Source organism: Bos grunniens, chromosome 21 (assembly GCF_055505025.1).
Source record: "Bos grunniens cultivar Pamir isolate PY7600 chromosome 21, Bosgru_T2T1.0, whole genome shotgun sequence".
Classification (NCBI taxonomy): Eukaryota; Metazoa; Chordata; class Mammalia; order Artiodactyla; family Bovidae; genus Bos; species Bos grunniens.
The window spans coordinates 55118164-55131187 of NC_141185.1; the positions used below are offsets into that span (position 1 = coordinate 55118164).

Below are 13024 nucleotides of genomic sequence, written 5' to 3' on the forward strand. Positions count from 1 at the left end.
GGCGATGCCCTCAAGCCCTTGGTACTCTATTTCCAATAAATCTCCACTTAAATACACAAAGAAACAAAAAGACATGGGGAACCATCACTGTCCTAGACCTGGGAGAAAAATCTAAGAAAGCTTAACTCTTCTTATCCCATTTTATCTGGGTGAGAGAGAGTTCTTTAACTGTATTATGGTCCTTCTCAGTTTTATTGTGATATAAAGGGATTCATAAGCTGGGTCCCTTCTTCTCATTCAAGTTTAAAACCAGTTGAAAGAGAGACAAAAGGTAGTCAAAGAAATGAATTTACGATAGGTGCTTTATTACTGATTAAGACTCAACTGGAAGATATAGTTTAGATGTGCAATTATAATGAGCGGCTCAAAGCTGCACCCCAGTTAATCAATCCACACAAGTTCAGACAGTCTTAGGAAACATCAAGTCTTCCCACAGGAGCAGAGCCATGACTGCTAAGCAGACCATTTGGCAAAGAACAAGCTAGAGCACAAGTTCCTCTCAGCTGCCATTTTCCAAGAGAAGAAGAAGGAATGGTTGGTTCCTTCTCCCAAATGGGCTTTTCCCACTCAGAAAAGCCACTCTCTTCCAGAGATAAATAAGCCAGAGAGAAGAGAAAGGCTGAGCACTTCTCTCTAACAGATGTTGCTCTTCACAGAAGGATACATCTCGGGTGGGATGCAATGCTCCCAATAGTGGATTTTCATTTATTTCTTCTCATTTGCCATTTCTCTCTCAAAGAGAAGGAACCACCTCTTTTCCTTCTTCAGCACTGTGGTCCTTGGAATGGTACACTGGATGAGAATACTCTCTGTCACATGTAGGCTGACACATAAGGGATTTCCATATGTTCATGGCAGTGGCAAATGGACTGCTAAATGGCTAGAGCACCCTGCACAGGACTTGGCTGTGTTACCAGCAGTCAAGCTCAGGGCTTTCATAAAATGGCAAAGGAACCCTTCCACATGGGAACGCTGATTCATCCAAACTGTGTCTGTGGGAAGGTGATGGTATCATGGCAGGATGAAGGATTTCCAGGGAAAGAACAAGTAGGAGAGTGGATGTGTTTCTAAATCCATTCATGAATTTGAGGATGTAAGTGGGATATTCATTTTTTTTACTTAATGTTTAATTGATTTACAATGTATTAATTTCTGCTGTACAGCAAAGTGATTCAGTTATACATATGTATGTGCTGTGATTAGCCGCTCAGTCGTGTCTGACTCTTTGCAGCCCCATGAACTATAGTCCATGGGATTCTCCAGGCAAGAATACTGGGGTGGGTTGCCATACCCTCCTCATACATGTGTATACACTCTTTTTAAATATTCTTTTCCACTGTGGTTTGGGGCATTCAGTATTCATTCCTTCAACAAATATTCCCCAGTGTCTATGAGGGCTAGCCCCTGCTCTGGGGATTCAGCAGGGGATAGGACCCAGGCCCTGGCCTCGTGAAGCTTTCTTTCTGCTCTGGATGGCAGGAAATACAGTGTAACAAATAAAGAAATAATATGTATTACCACATGTAGAGACTCACTGCTATGAAGGAAGATACCACTGGGTAAGGGAGTAGAGAATGACATAGATGTCAGGGCGTGCATTTTTTGGGTAACAGGTGTCTGGATGAAATAACTGTCAGCAGCTGGAGACAGTTACATGCCTTGGAGTCTTGCCTTCCACGCAGTGAAGAAATCTCAGTTCTAGATTCTCGGAAACTCTTTTGCCAGCCCCAGTGTGAACAAATCAAGGGACAAGGAGTTTTCTGGGTTTTTAAGAAAACTGTTACTGCTAGACAGCTCCAAAATGTAATAAGAATTTTCCTTAAGCTGATAATTTTCTCATGCTGAAAGGCTTGTGATAGTTTCTGGAGCAACCTAGAATAAAATGCCTTCTTCATTCATGTGCTAATAATCGACTTTTTTTTTTTTTTTGAGGGCCTCCTCTCTACATGGGACATCTCTGGTGGCCCAGATGGTAAAGCATCTGTCTACAATGTGGGAAGGTGGGGTTCGACCCCTGGGTCAGGAAGATCCCCTGGAGAAGGCATGGCAGCCCACTCCAGTACTATTGCGTGGAAAATCCCACGGAAGGAGAAGCCTGGTAGGCTACAGTCCATGGGGTCACAAACAGTCGGACACAACTGAGCAATTCCACTTTCTTTCTTCTTACTTTTCCTCTCTACATAGAATGCCACTTACAAAGATGGGCAAGTTCCTTAACTTCTGTAAGCATCGTTTTCCTCATTTGTAAATCAGGAGGAACAGGGCTTGCCTTACTGAGTTTTGATCAAAATTAAGGTAGGCAACATATCTGTACCCAGGTACTGAATTATAACAGAGCTAATCTAGCACAAGGCTGATTGATCTCCTGTGATACCCAAGATAATCCTGGAATGAAAGGTTTTCTTTCCTCAATTTATAATAAGTGGATGGGTCCTTACAAAAGTAAGTTTAAAACTTAGTTCATTGGAAGGACTTGCCTGGTGGTTCAGTGGCTAAGACTCTGTGTTCACAATTTGGGGGGCCTGGGTTTGATCCCTGGTCAGGGAACTAGGTCCCACATGCTGCAGCTAAGACCTGGTGCAGTCAAATCAATAAATGAAAATAATTATTTTAAAAAAAAGTTCATTAGATTTCACAGTCCAAATTTTTTCCAAAGTTGCATGCTTACTCCTCAGAAAGAGCTTGTCCTGGACTAATTCATGTTTTCTAATACCATATCATCTCTTCAAATTTTCATTATATGGCATTATTCCTAGGCTTTTTCATCCTGTCTGTTTCCATTTGGATACATGCCTTTTGAATGGGGAACATTTTGGCCAGGTGAGCTCTGACTGGCAGAGAATTAAATGGACTGAGTTCACCCCCATCTCCTTTGTGTGGGCACTGAATCTCTATTAACAACATGACATTTATATCAATTTTTAAAAAGTACTGCATCACATGAATTGCAAATATTGCACAAAGGATTATTGCAACCTTCATTCTTAAGTGAAATACTGTGAGAAGAGGAATCCCAATCTTTCTGTCTTCCATTTATCTTTTTGGGAATCATGAGTTTCTCATTTATATGGCATACAGAGTATTTTTTTATGGTCTTCTTTCATATCCAAAACCCCACTAAAGTAAGAAAGTATCAGTTCAGTCCACTTCAGTCACTCAGTCGTGTCTGACACTTTGTGACCCCATGAACTGCAGCACGCCAGGCCTCCCTGTCCATCACCAACTCCCGGAGTTCACTCAAACTCACGTTCATCGAGTAGGTGATGCCATCCAGCCATCTCATCCTCTGTCGTCCCCTTCTCCTCCTGCCCCCAATCCCTCCCAGCATCAGAGTCTTTTCCAATGAGTCAACTCTTCACATGAGGTGGCCAAAGTACTGGAGTTTCAGCTTTAGCATCATTCCTTCCAAAGAACACCCAGGGCTGATCTCCTTTAGAATGGACTGGTTGGATCTCCTTGCAGTCCAAGGGACTCGAAAGAGTCTTCTCCAACACCACAGTTCAAAAGCATCAATTCTTCAGCGCTCAGCTTTCTTCACAGTCCAACTATCACATCCATACATGACCACTGGAAAAACCATAGCCTTGACTACATGGACCTTTGTTGGCAAAGTAATGTCTCTGCTTTTGTATATGCTATCTAGGTTGGTTATAACTTTCCTTCCAAGGAGTAAGCGTCTTTTAATTTCATGGCTGCAATCACCATCTGCAGTGATTTTGGAGCCCCCAAAAATAAAGTCTGACACTGTTTCCACTGTTTCCCCATCTATTTGCCATGAAGTGATGGGACCAGATGCCATGATCTTCGTTTTCTGAATATTGAGTTTTAAGCCAACTTTTTCACTCTCCTCTTTCACCTTCATCAAGAGGCTTTTTAGTTCCTCTTTACTTCTTAGGGGTGGTGTCAAATGCATATCTGAGGTTACTGATATTTCTCCCGGCAATCTTGATTCCAGCTTGTGCTTCTTCCAGCCCAGCATTTCTCATGATGTACTCTGCATATAAGTTAAATAAGCAGGGTGACAATATACAGCCTTGATGTACTCCTTTTCCTATTTGGAACCAGTCTATTGTTCCATGTCCAGTTCTAACTGTTGTTTCCTGACCTGCATATAGGTTTCTCAGGAGGCAGGTGAGGTGGCCTGGTATTCCTATCTCTTTCAGAGTTTTCCACAGTTTATTGTGATCCACACAGTCAAAGGCTTTGGCATAGTCAATAAAGCAGAAACTGATGTTTTTCTGGAACTCTCTTGCTTTTTCCATGATCCAGTGGATGCTGGCAATTTGATCTCTGGTTCCCCTGCCTTTTCTCAAACCAGCTTGAACATCTGGAAGTTCACAGTTCACGTATTGCTGAAGCCTGGCTTGGAGAATTTGGGGCATTACTTTACTTGTGTGTGAGGTGAGTGCAATTGTGCGGTAGTTTGAGCATTCTTTGGCATTGCCTTTCTTTGGGATTGGAATGAAAACTGACCTTTTCCAGTCCTGTGGCAACTGCTGAGTTTTCCAAATTTGCTGGCATATTGAGTATAGCACTTTCACAGCATCATCTTTCAGGATTTGAAATAGCTCTACTGGAATTCCATCACCTCCACTAGCTTTGTTCATAGTGATGCTTTCTAAGGCCCACTTGACTTCACATTCCAGGATGTCTGGCTCTAGGTAAGTGATCACACCATTGTGATTATCTTGGTCATGAAGATCTTTTTTGTACAGTTCTTCTGTGTATTCCTGCCACCTCTTCTTAATATCTTCTGCTTCTGTTAGGTCCATACCATTTCTGTCCTTTATCGAGCCTATCTTTGCATGAAATGTTCCCTTGGTATCTCTAATTTTCTTGAAGAGATCTCTAGTCTTTCCCATTCTGTTGTTTCCCTCTATTTCTTTGCATTGATCGCTGAAGAAGGCTTTCTTATCTCTTCTTGCTATTCTTTGGAACTCTGCATTGAGATGTTTATATCTTTCCTTTTCTCCTTTGCTTTTCACTTCTCTTCTTTTCACAGCTATTTGTATGGCTTCCCCAGACAGCCATTTTGCTTTTTTGCATTTCTCTTCCATGGGGATGGTCTTGATCCCTGTCTTCTGTACAATGTCACGAACCTTAGTCCATAGTTCATCAGGCACTCTATCTATCAGACCTAGTTCCTTAAATCTATTTCTCACTTCCACTGTATAATCATAAGGGATTTGATTTAGGTCATACCTGAATGGTCTAGTGGTTTCCCCTACTTTTTCAATTTCAGTCCGAATTTGGCAATAAGGAGTTCATGATCTCAGCCACAGTCAGCTCCATGGAATGCTCCAGGCTAGAATACTGGAGTGGGTAGCCTTTCCCTTCTCCAGGGGATCTTCCCAACTCAGGGATAAAACCCAGGTCTCCCAATTTGTGGGCAGATTCTTTACCAGCTGAACCACAAGGGAAGCCCTGTAAGAAAGTATAAAAAAGGCAAAAACCACTAAGAGTAAAGAAAATGGATAGGGGAGGGAAGGATGAAGGGCAGTAAGATTATTATCCACTGAGAAATTTTGAAAATACTGTCTGGATGGCAAATACCAATGGGAGCCTTTGATGAGCAGAATGATGTGGAGAAAGCAGAAGTTAGAATTAAATCATACAAGTCAAAGATTTAATTTTTGGCAGATGTGAGAGAGGGAATCTGGAGCCTTGTTCTCAACTAAGGAGCAGCTTGGAAAGCCAGACCTTTATCTTGACAAGGGGAGCCTGGGGCAAACTCGATTTAGTGTTGATTTCCTATTAGGTCTTTTCCTTATTAACTTCTTTATCTGATACTTACAGAGCCCTGATAAGTGTTGTACAATGCTTCCGATGCAGAAGATCCAGAGATAAATAATATATAGTATATACCTTTGAGGAATAGCAGTTTCTCCTAAAGGAAATCAACCCTGAATATTCAATGGAAGGGTTAATACTGAAACTCCATACTTTGGCCACCTGATGCAAAGACCTCACTCATTGGAAAAGACCCTGATTCTGGGAAGGTTGAAGGCAGAAAGAGAAGGGGACAAGAGGATGAGATGCTTGGATGGCATCCCTGACACAATGGACATGAGTTTGAGCAAGCTCTGGGAGACAGTGAAGAAGGACAGGGAAGACTGGCCTGCTGAAGTTCATGGGGTCGCAAAGAGTCAGACACAACTTCATACACAGGAAGGTTTTGTAGAGGAGGTAATGTTTTATCTGAGTTCTGAAGGAAGCTAGGACTTCTCAGGCATATAATGGGAAAAGATCCTACTAGAAAGAGACATAGCTCATAGTACAAAAACATCCTCTTAAAAAATTTTTTTTGATTGTGCCTTTCAAGAATCTTCTCCTTTTTTTGTTCTGAAGTTTATGACATTATAATGGAATTCCAGCTATTTTGATTATTTGTATTGCAAGAAGATACATCAAAAAGAAAAGAAAAATGAATTGTTGAAAAATTTCCAGGTGGGTGTGTTAAAAAAAATTCTCATCTAATCTGACTACCACAAATAGGAATGAAATTTAATATATTTTAATGATTTTAAAATGCAATTATTTAACCACCTTGAATTTGATGCGCAGAAGTATGATAAAGCCACTTTGGTGCGTTGTTTGGTTTTTGTGAGACTGAGAATCCAAATAGTACAATGCAAAGGTGTTCTCTTCCCTGGGAAGACCAAGTTCAAAGACCTGAAGAAAAACACTCCCATCAGATGGCCTGCTTCCTGTAAAGCTTTATTAACTTAAATGAAGTGTAGAATTTCTTATCAAGAGCTTGTATTTCCTATAATTCAGTAAGATTATTATATCATTGCTTTGAAGTTTTTCCTTATGTGAGCACACAAGAATATTCTTATAACTTAGCTTAGAACAATCTTTAGAGGAAAGACAGTTTCATAAGACTTGCTATCCTATGAAGGTGTCTCAGGTGGCACAGTGGTAAAGAACCTGTCTGCCAACACAGAAGACACAGGTTCAATCACTGGGTCCAGAAGATCCCCTGGCGGAGGAAATAGCAACCCACTCTAGTATTCTTGCTGGGGAAATCCCAAGAATAGAGGAGCCCAGTGGGCTATGGTCCATGGAGTTGCAAAGAGTTGGACATGACTGAGCATACATGCACACATACACACATATATTCTGTGATTGTCACAAGGTGATCTAGTAGAAATAACAGAGGAATACAAAGATATATATCAATCAGGACTTCTTACATTTCTTTTTAGATCAGTGATGAACAATATTCCACCTAAATCATTTATTAATCATCTAACTGACCATAAACATTATTTTTTTCTCCCCTAATGGTTTTGAAACACGAGGGGGTAGGGCTCAGCCTTTAAAATAATGACATAGCCCAGGGACATGGCATAAGCTGATTAGAACCAAATAAATCCAAATGACTGATGAGTAGACCCACTAGACCTTGAGCCTCAGTATACACTCAGTGTAACACATCAGCAAGCTAGGCTGCATGCTCAGGTACCATGATAGTTTCCAAGAGCAACCATAAAGGTCAAGAAGTGGGCAGTGGCCTGATTCCTGGAAATCTCTGCTTCTTCCCCCAAATTGTTGGAATAATCCTCCCACTCATTGTGCTCAGTCATGTGCAACTCTTGTGTAAGCCCATGGACTGTAGCCCTGCCAGGCTTTTCTGTCCCTGAGATTTCCCAGGCAAGAATACTGGAGTGGGTTGACATTTTCTTCTCCAGGGGATCTTCCCAACCCAGGGATTAAATCTGCATCTCCTGCATTGCAGGGGGATGCTTTACTGCTTGAGCCATCAGGGAAGCCCAAAGTGAACGTGTTGTTTGCTCAGTTATGTCCAACTCTTTGCCACCCCATGGACTGTAGCCCGCCAGGCTCCTCTTAGCTTTTATGGGCTGAGTAATTTCCCACTCATTAGCCTATGAAATTACTCAGCCTGTGAAAGCTAACCACACCACATTTCAAGGCTGCTCTTGCCTTCTGAGATGGCCCACACCCTGTGGAATGTGTTTCTCTCTACGTAAATCCTTTTCTTACCAATCGCTTTGTCTCTCATTGGACTCTTTCTGCAATGAGACATCAAGAGCCTGAGCTTCGTTAGGTCCTGAAACCAGGTGTGTGATCTCATTTGGAAGACTGTGGGTTTTAGCCAGGTTCAAGTCCCAGCCATGGGGGTTCAAGTCCCAGTCGGAGCTAAACAGCTTCGGTTCTACCTGTGATTTCCTATGGACAGGGAGCTCCAGGAAAGCAGGGACCATGACTGTCACTTTTACAGGTTATCTTTGGAACCTAGCATAGCACCTGTCACCGACATCAGTTCAGTTCAGTTCAGTCGCTCAGTCGTGTCTGACACTTTGTGACCCCATGAACCACAGCACGCCAGGCCTTCCTGTCCATCACCAACTTCCGGAGTTCACTCAGACTCACATCCATCAAGTCCTTGATGCCATCCAGCCATCTCATCCTCTGTCATCCCCTTCTCCTCCTGCCCCTAATCCCTCCCAGCATCAGAGTCTTTTCCAATGAGTCAACTCTTCGCATGAGGTGGCCAAAGTACTGGAGTTTCAGCTTTAGCATCATTCCTTCCAAAGAAATCCCAGGGCTGATCTCCTTCCGAATGGACTGGTTGGATCTCCTTGCAGTCCAAGGGACTCTCAAGAGTCTTCTCCAACACCACCGTAGTAGAAGCCTAATAAGCACTCACTGAATATACAATGTCAGCAGTTTATTTAGGCACTACAAAAGAGGCAAGCAAGCTCCACATGTGTTCCAGAGGACCAGTGCAGTTATAGTTTTCAGAATAATCCAGAAATATATAAGAACCAGCAGCCCAACAGAGGAATCATCAGTATAGTTTATCAAATGGAGACCTACTTGGGTCAAGAGCTCTTGTTGAAATTCTTTTTAAGATTTTTTTTTTTTTTTTTATGTAGACCATTTAAAAGTCTTCATTGAATTTGTTACAATATTGCTTCTGTTTTATATTTTGGTAGTTTGGCCACAAGGCTTGTGGGATCGTAGCTCCCCAGCCAGGAATGGAACCTGCATCCCTGCATCAGAAGGTGAAGCCTTAATCACTAGACTGACAGATAAGTCCCCCTTGTTGAAATTTAAAAACACTCTTGGAGGCACATGTATATGGGTTACACTCTAGTGCCATTTGATTTAATCAGCCATCAACATTAGCTACTCAGATTTATATCTGGAAAAAAAAAAAATCCTGTGTTCATAGAGAAAGATTGTCATCTTAGAAGACTTCAGCTTTCCAGGAGTAGGGGATCTGAGATAATAGTAACTATCATATTTAAAGGGCTTCTCAGCTGGTACAGTGGTAAAGAATCTGCCTCCCAGTGCAGGAGACACAAGAGACGTGGGTTTGACTCCTGGGTCAGGAAGATCCCCTGAAGGAGGAAATGGCAACCCCCTCCGGTATTCTTACTTGGGAAATCCCATGGACAGAGGAGCCTGGGAGGCTGCAATCCATGGGGTCACAAAGAGTCGGACATGCTTGAGTGACTGAGCACACACACATCATATTTAAGTGCATACTTCAAGCTAGGCAATCTTCTAAGTGTTTATCTCACTTTCTTCTCCCTAAACTCTATCAAAAAAGGTATTATTATCCAACTTCTACACAGAAGGACACTGAAGATAAGAGAGGTTAAAAGGTGTGTCCAAGTTCAACTCAGCTAGTCAGCGATAGAGCCAGGATTTAAACCAAATCTGCTGCTTTTACCAACTACAAGGGGTTGGCAATTTTTTTCAATAAAGGGCCAGATACTAAATCTTCTAAGTTTATCGGCCATACAATCTCTAGCCTGAGTTCTCAACTCTGCTGATGGATTGTGAAAACAACCAACAGATAAGTAAACCCATGAGCATGCTTGCACGCCAGCAAAATTTCACTACTGACTCAAGAATACAATCTTATATCATTTCACGTGCCACAAAATAGTCTTCTTTTTAGCTTTTTTTAACATTTAAAAATATAAAAACTGTTCTTGTCTCCAGCTATACAAAAACAGGTGGTGTGTTAGATTTGGTTTGTGGGCTATACTTTGTCAACTGCTGACCCTACTATACTCTACTCCCCCCCACCCCTCCCACCACCCCCACCCCTCCCACCACCCCCCCCCCCACCCCAGTTTGGAAGCAGGAAGAGTGCTATTGATGTCTGGAAAGTAGATTTGAGGAAAGGCAAAGGAAATCTGGAGAAAAATGTCTGTGTTCTTTGAAGTGCATGCAAGGATTGAGGTGGCCTTTGATATGTCAGGATAAGCTTACCTTTCTGGAAACTTTCCTGGCAGTCCAGTGGTTAAGAATCTACCTTCCCATGCAAAGGATGCAGGGTTAACCCCTGGTTGGGAACTAAGATCCCACATGCCATAGGGCAGCTAAGCCTGTACACTACAACACATTCCACAATTAAGAGCCAACATAGCCAAAAATAAGTAAACATTTTTTTAAGTTCATCTTTTTGTTGAATCTGATGGTCTTTTAGTATCATGGGCTGTTATAATGCAAATTGAGATGTCAGGAATAACCAATAAGTCTGCAAACTCCTTCTTGCTCAGCCCTTTACTCTCCAAGTCAATCCAGGGTTCCCCATGATGTTTTTACAACTTTACTCTTTGAGAAGAAAGAATGAAAACCAAGAAGAGAGAATATGTCATTCTTTACTTCCTTTCTACTTGTATTGCATAACATTGACTACAAGCAACTGAAATAACAAAATAACCGGGCCATGAAGAACACAAAAGTAATATATTTCCTTCTCATGAAAATTTAATCAGTCCTGAGCTGCATTGTTCCACCTTATATTTCTGCTGTCAGTGGAACATTTCAATGTGTGGCCTAAGATGGATGCTGCATTCCGGCCATCACATCACCATTCCAAAGAGAAAGGTAGAGAAGAAGAGCAAGGCTTCACTGTTTCCAGGCACTTCCATTGTTGTGTACATCCTAATAGAACACAGTCACAGTAGCACCTAGCTGCAAGGGAGTCTGAAAAATGTAGTCTTTGATTCCTGGCATTCCAGTTTTCAACTAATGTTTAGATGTTTATACTTAGCAAGAAGGGGAGAAGAGATGTTGGTGCCAAATTGACAGTTTCTGTCACACAGTGGATTGGTAGAGGGGGACAGTTGCCACCTTCTGCTCTTCACATCCACCACTGCAACACTGATGTCAATCAAGAGTTCTGATCACTTCTCTCTTGGACAAAGTTCAGAGTTGCTAACCCTGGATGCACCTCACATTCACCCTGTGTATCTCTGCCTCTCCTGGGCACCAACCTCAGTAGTCAGCCTCCCTTCCCTGTTCTGGAGTAATAACTGGCAACCCACTCCACTATTCTTGCCTGGGAAATCCCATGGACAGAGGAGCCTGGCAGGTTACAGTCTGTGGGGTTGCAGAGCGTTGGACCTGACTGAGCATGAGCACTTCCTGTTCATCCTAGTTGCCGACCTTTCTCTGTTACTACCGTGGCTTCTTTCAGCTGGCTTCACAACACCACATTTTGGCAACATACTCTAGGGCTAGGCTGGAACTGTTCAGGCTGACCTGACCCCCACAGTCATCAACCCAGGTGACCTTCTCCGGCGGGTGTTCCATCCATCTGTCTCACTGAATGTGTATCACAGAACCCGTCATCCATTTAATGTCAAGATAACGCTGAATGTCTGAAACACAGACAGTAATCTATTTTTATTTCAAAGATACATTTGAAAATTATGAAGGGCATACCATAAAGATAGAGAAGAATGCCTATTTAGCCATTGTTTCTTTAAAAATCAACTTTAAAATGTAAAGCATTACCACATGGTCTCATCATCAAGCATTATTGTCAGTGGTAATAAGTGTGTTTGCTTAAACTGATGTGCAAATCTAAAATTCGAAAAAAGAAGTCTGTTAGCAGAATGACATTCAGTTGCACAGCCACTGATAAGGTAAGCAGAGTTTTAGTACCGAAGAGAGCAAAATGAGACATGGCTCTTTGTTCTTTTTTTTTTTTTCCCCTCTTAAGAAGTACAATTTAATGCCATTGGAAAAGATATTTTTAAAAATCTATTATAGAGTCATTTCTTTAGTGAGAAGAAGGGGATACTAACACGGAAAGGCCTATTTTTCCTAAAAGCTATCTTTTGCCAAGCTAAAGTCCCCTAATATAAGATCACAATGACGTGAATATAAAATATGCTTGTTAGACATCCTGCATCACACAGGGTAGCCAACAGACTGCTCTGGAAATGCCAATCTTGTGGTGTACAGCCACCCAAATACCGAGGCCAGCATCACTCCTTAAATTTTCTCCCTCTTGTTGGTTAGATACTTGTTTCCGGTCTGGATATGCAGGTTATTTAAGGAGCTGTATGGCAACCCACTCCAGTGTTCTTGCCTGGAGAACCCCAGGGACGGGGGAGCCTGGTGGGCTGCCGTCTATGGGGTCGCACAGAGTCGGACACGACTGAAGCGACTTAGCAGTAGCAGTAAACAAGTACATGCATTCGGAGGAATTCATTTTACTAATGGGTTGAATTTGGTAAGGTTTTGAGGTTTAAGAATATTATGATTCAGTGCATTCTGTGATCTTTTCCCTCATCTCTGCCTCCTCAGAAGATCTCCAAATACTCGCATTCGTTTTCAAGGCTCTTTTAAGTCCAACTTTACGTCCTTTGGACGTTAGCGCTATGCAGAGATCAGCCTCGGGACCACCCAGGATGATTCTGTTTATATTTATTTGGTTTAGTTTTATGCTTTCTGCAGATATGGAAGACTGTCCCCAGAATGGCCTCTGGCAGTGTGTTTATCACTCAGTTTAAGTGTGGGACACAATTACCCCTCCAACTGCTAGAAGCCAAGGTCAGGGCTGTAGAAGCAGCTGTGGACTATATGGTGTACATATTAGCATATGTTAGAAACCAGGCGGGCAAGGAACTGGGGAATTCAGAATACAGTGGTTTACAAATGCTCCCTCTAGCCCCATTAGGTTTTCTCAGTGCCCTTGCCCCAAATCTCTTCAGACTGAGAACTAAGGTTCTTTCCTTGTTTACAA

General features: G+C 42.2%; 1 protein-coding gene and 1 long non-coding RNA gene across 2 annotated transcripts in view; one reads left to right on the forward strand and one right to left on the reverse strand.

The window, feature by feature from the left end:
• LOC147349747 (uncharacterized) overlaps positions 1-13024 on the forward strand; it is a 168600-nt gene that overhangs the window by 104483 nt on the left and 51093 nt on the right. The window lies entirely within an intron of this gene.
• Positions 1-13024, reverse strand: part of LOC147349748 (uncharacterized) — a 75788-nt gene that overhangs the window by 6853 nt on the left and 55911 nt on the right. The window lies entirely within an intron of this gene.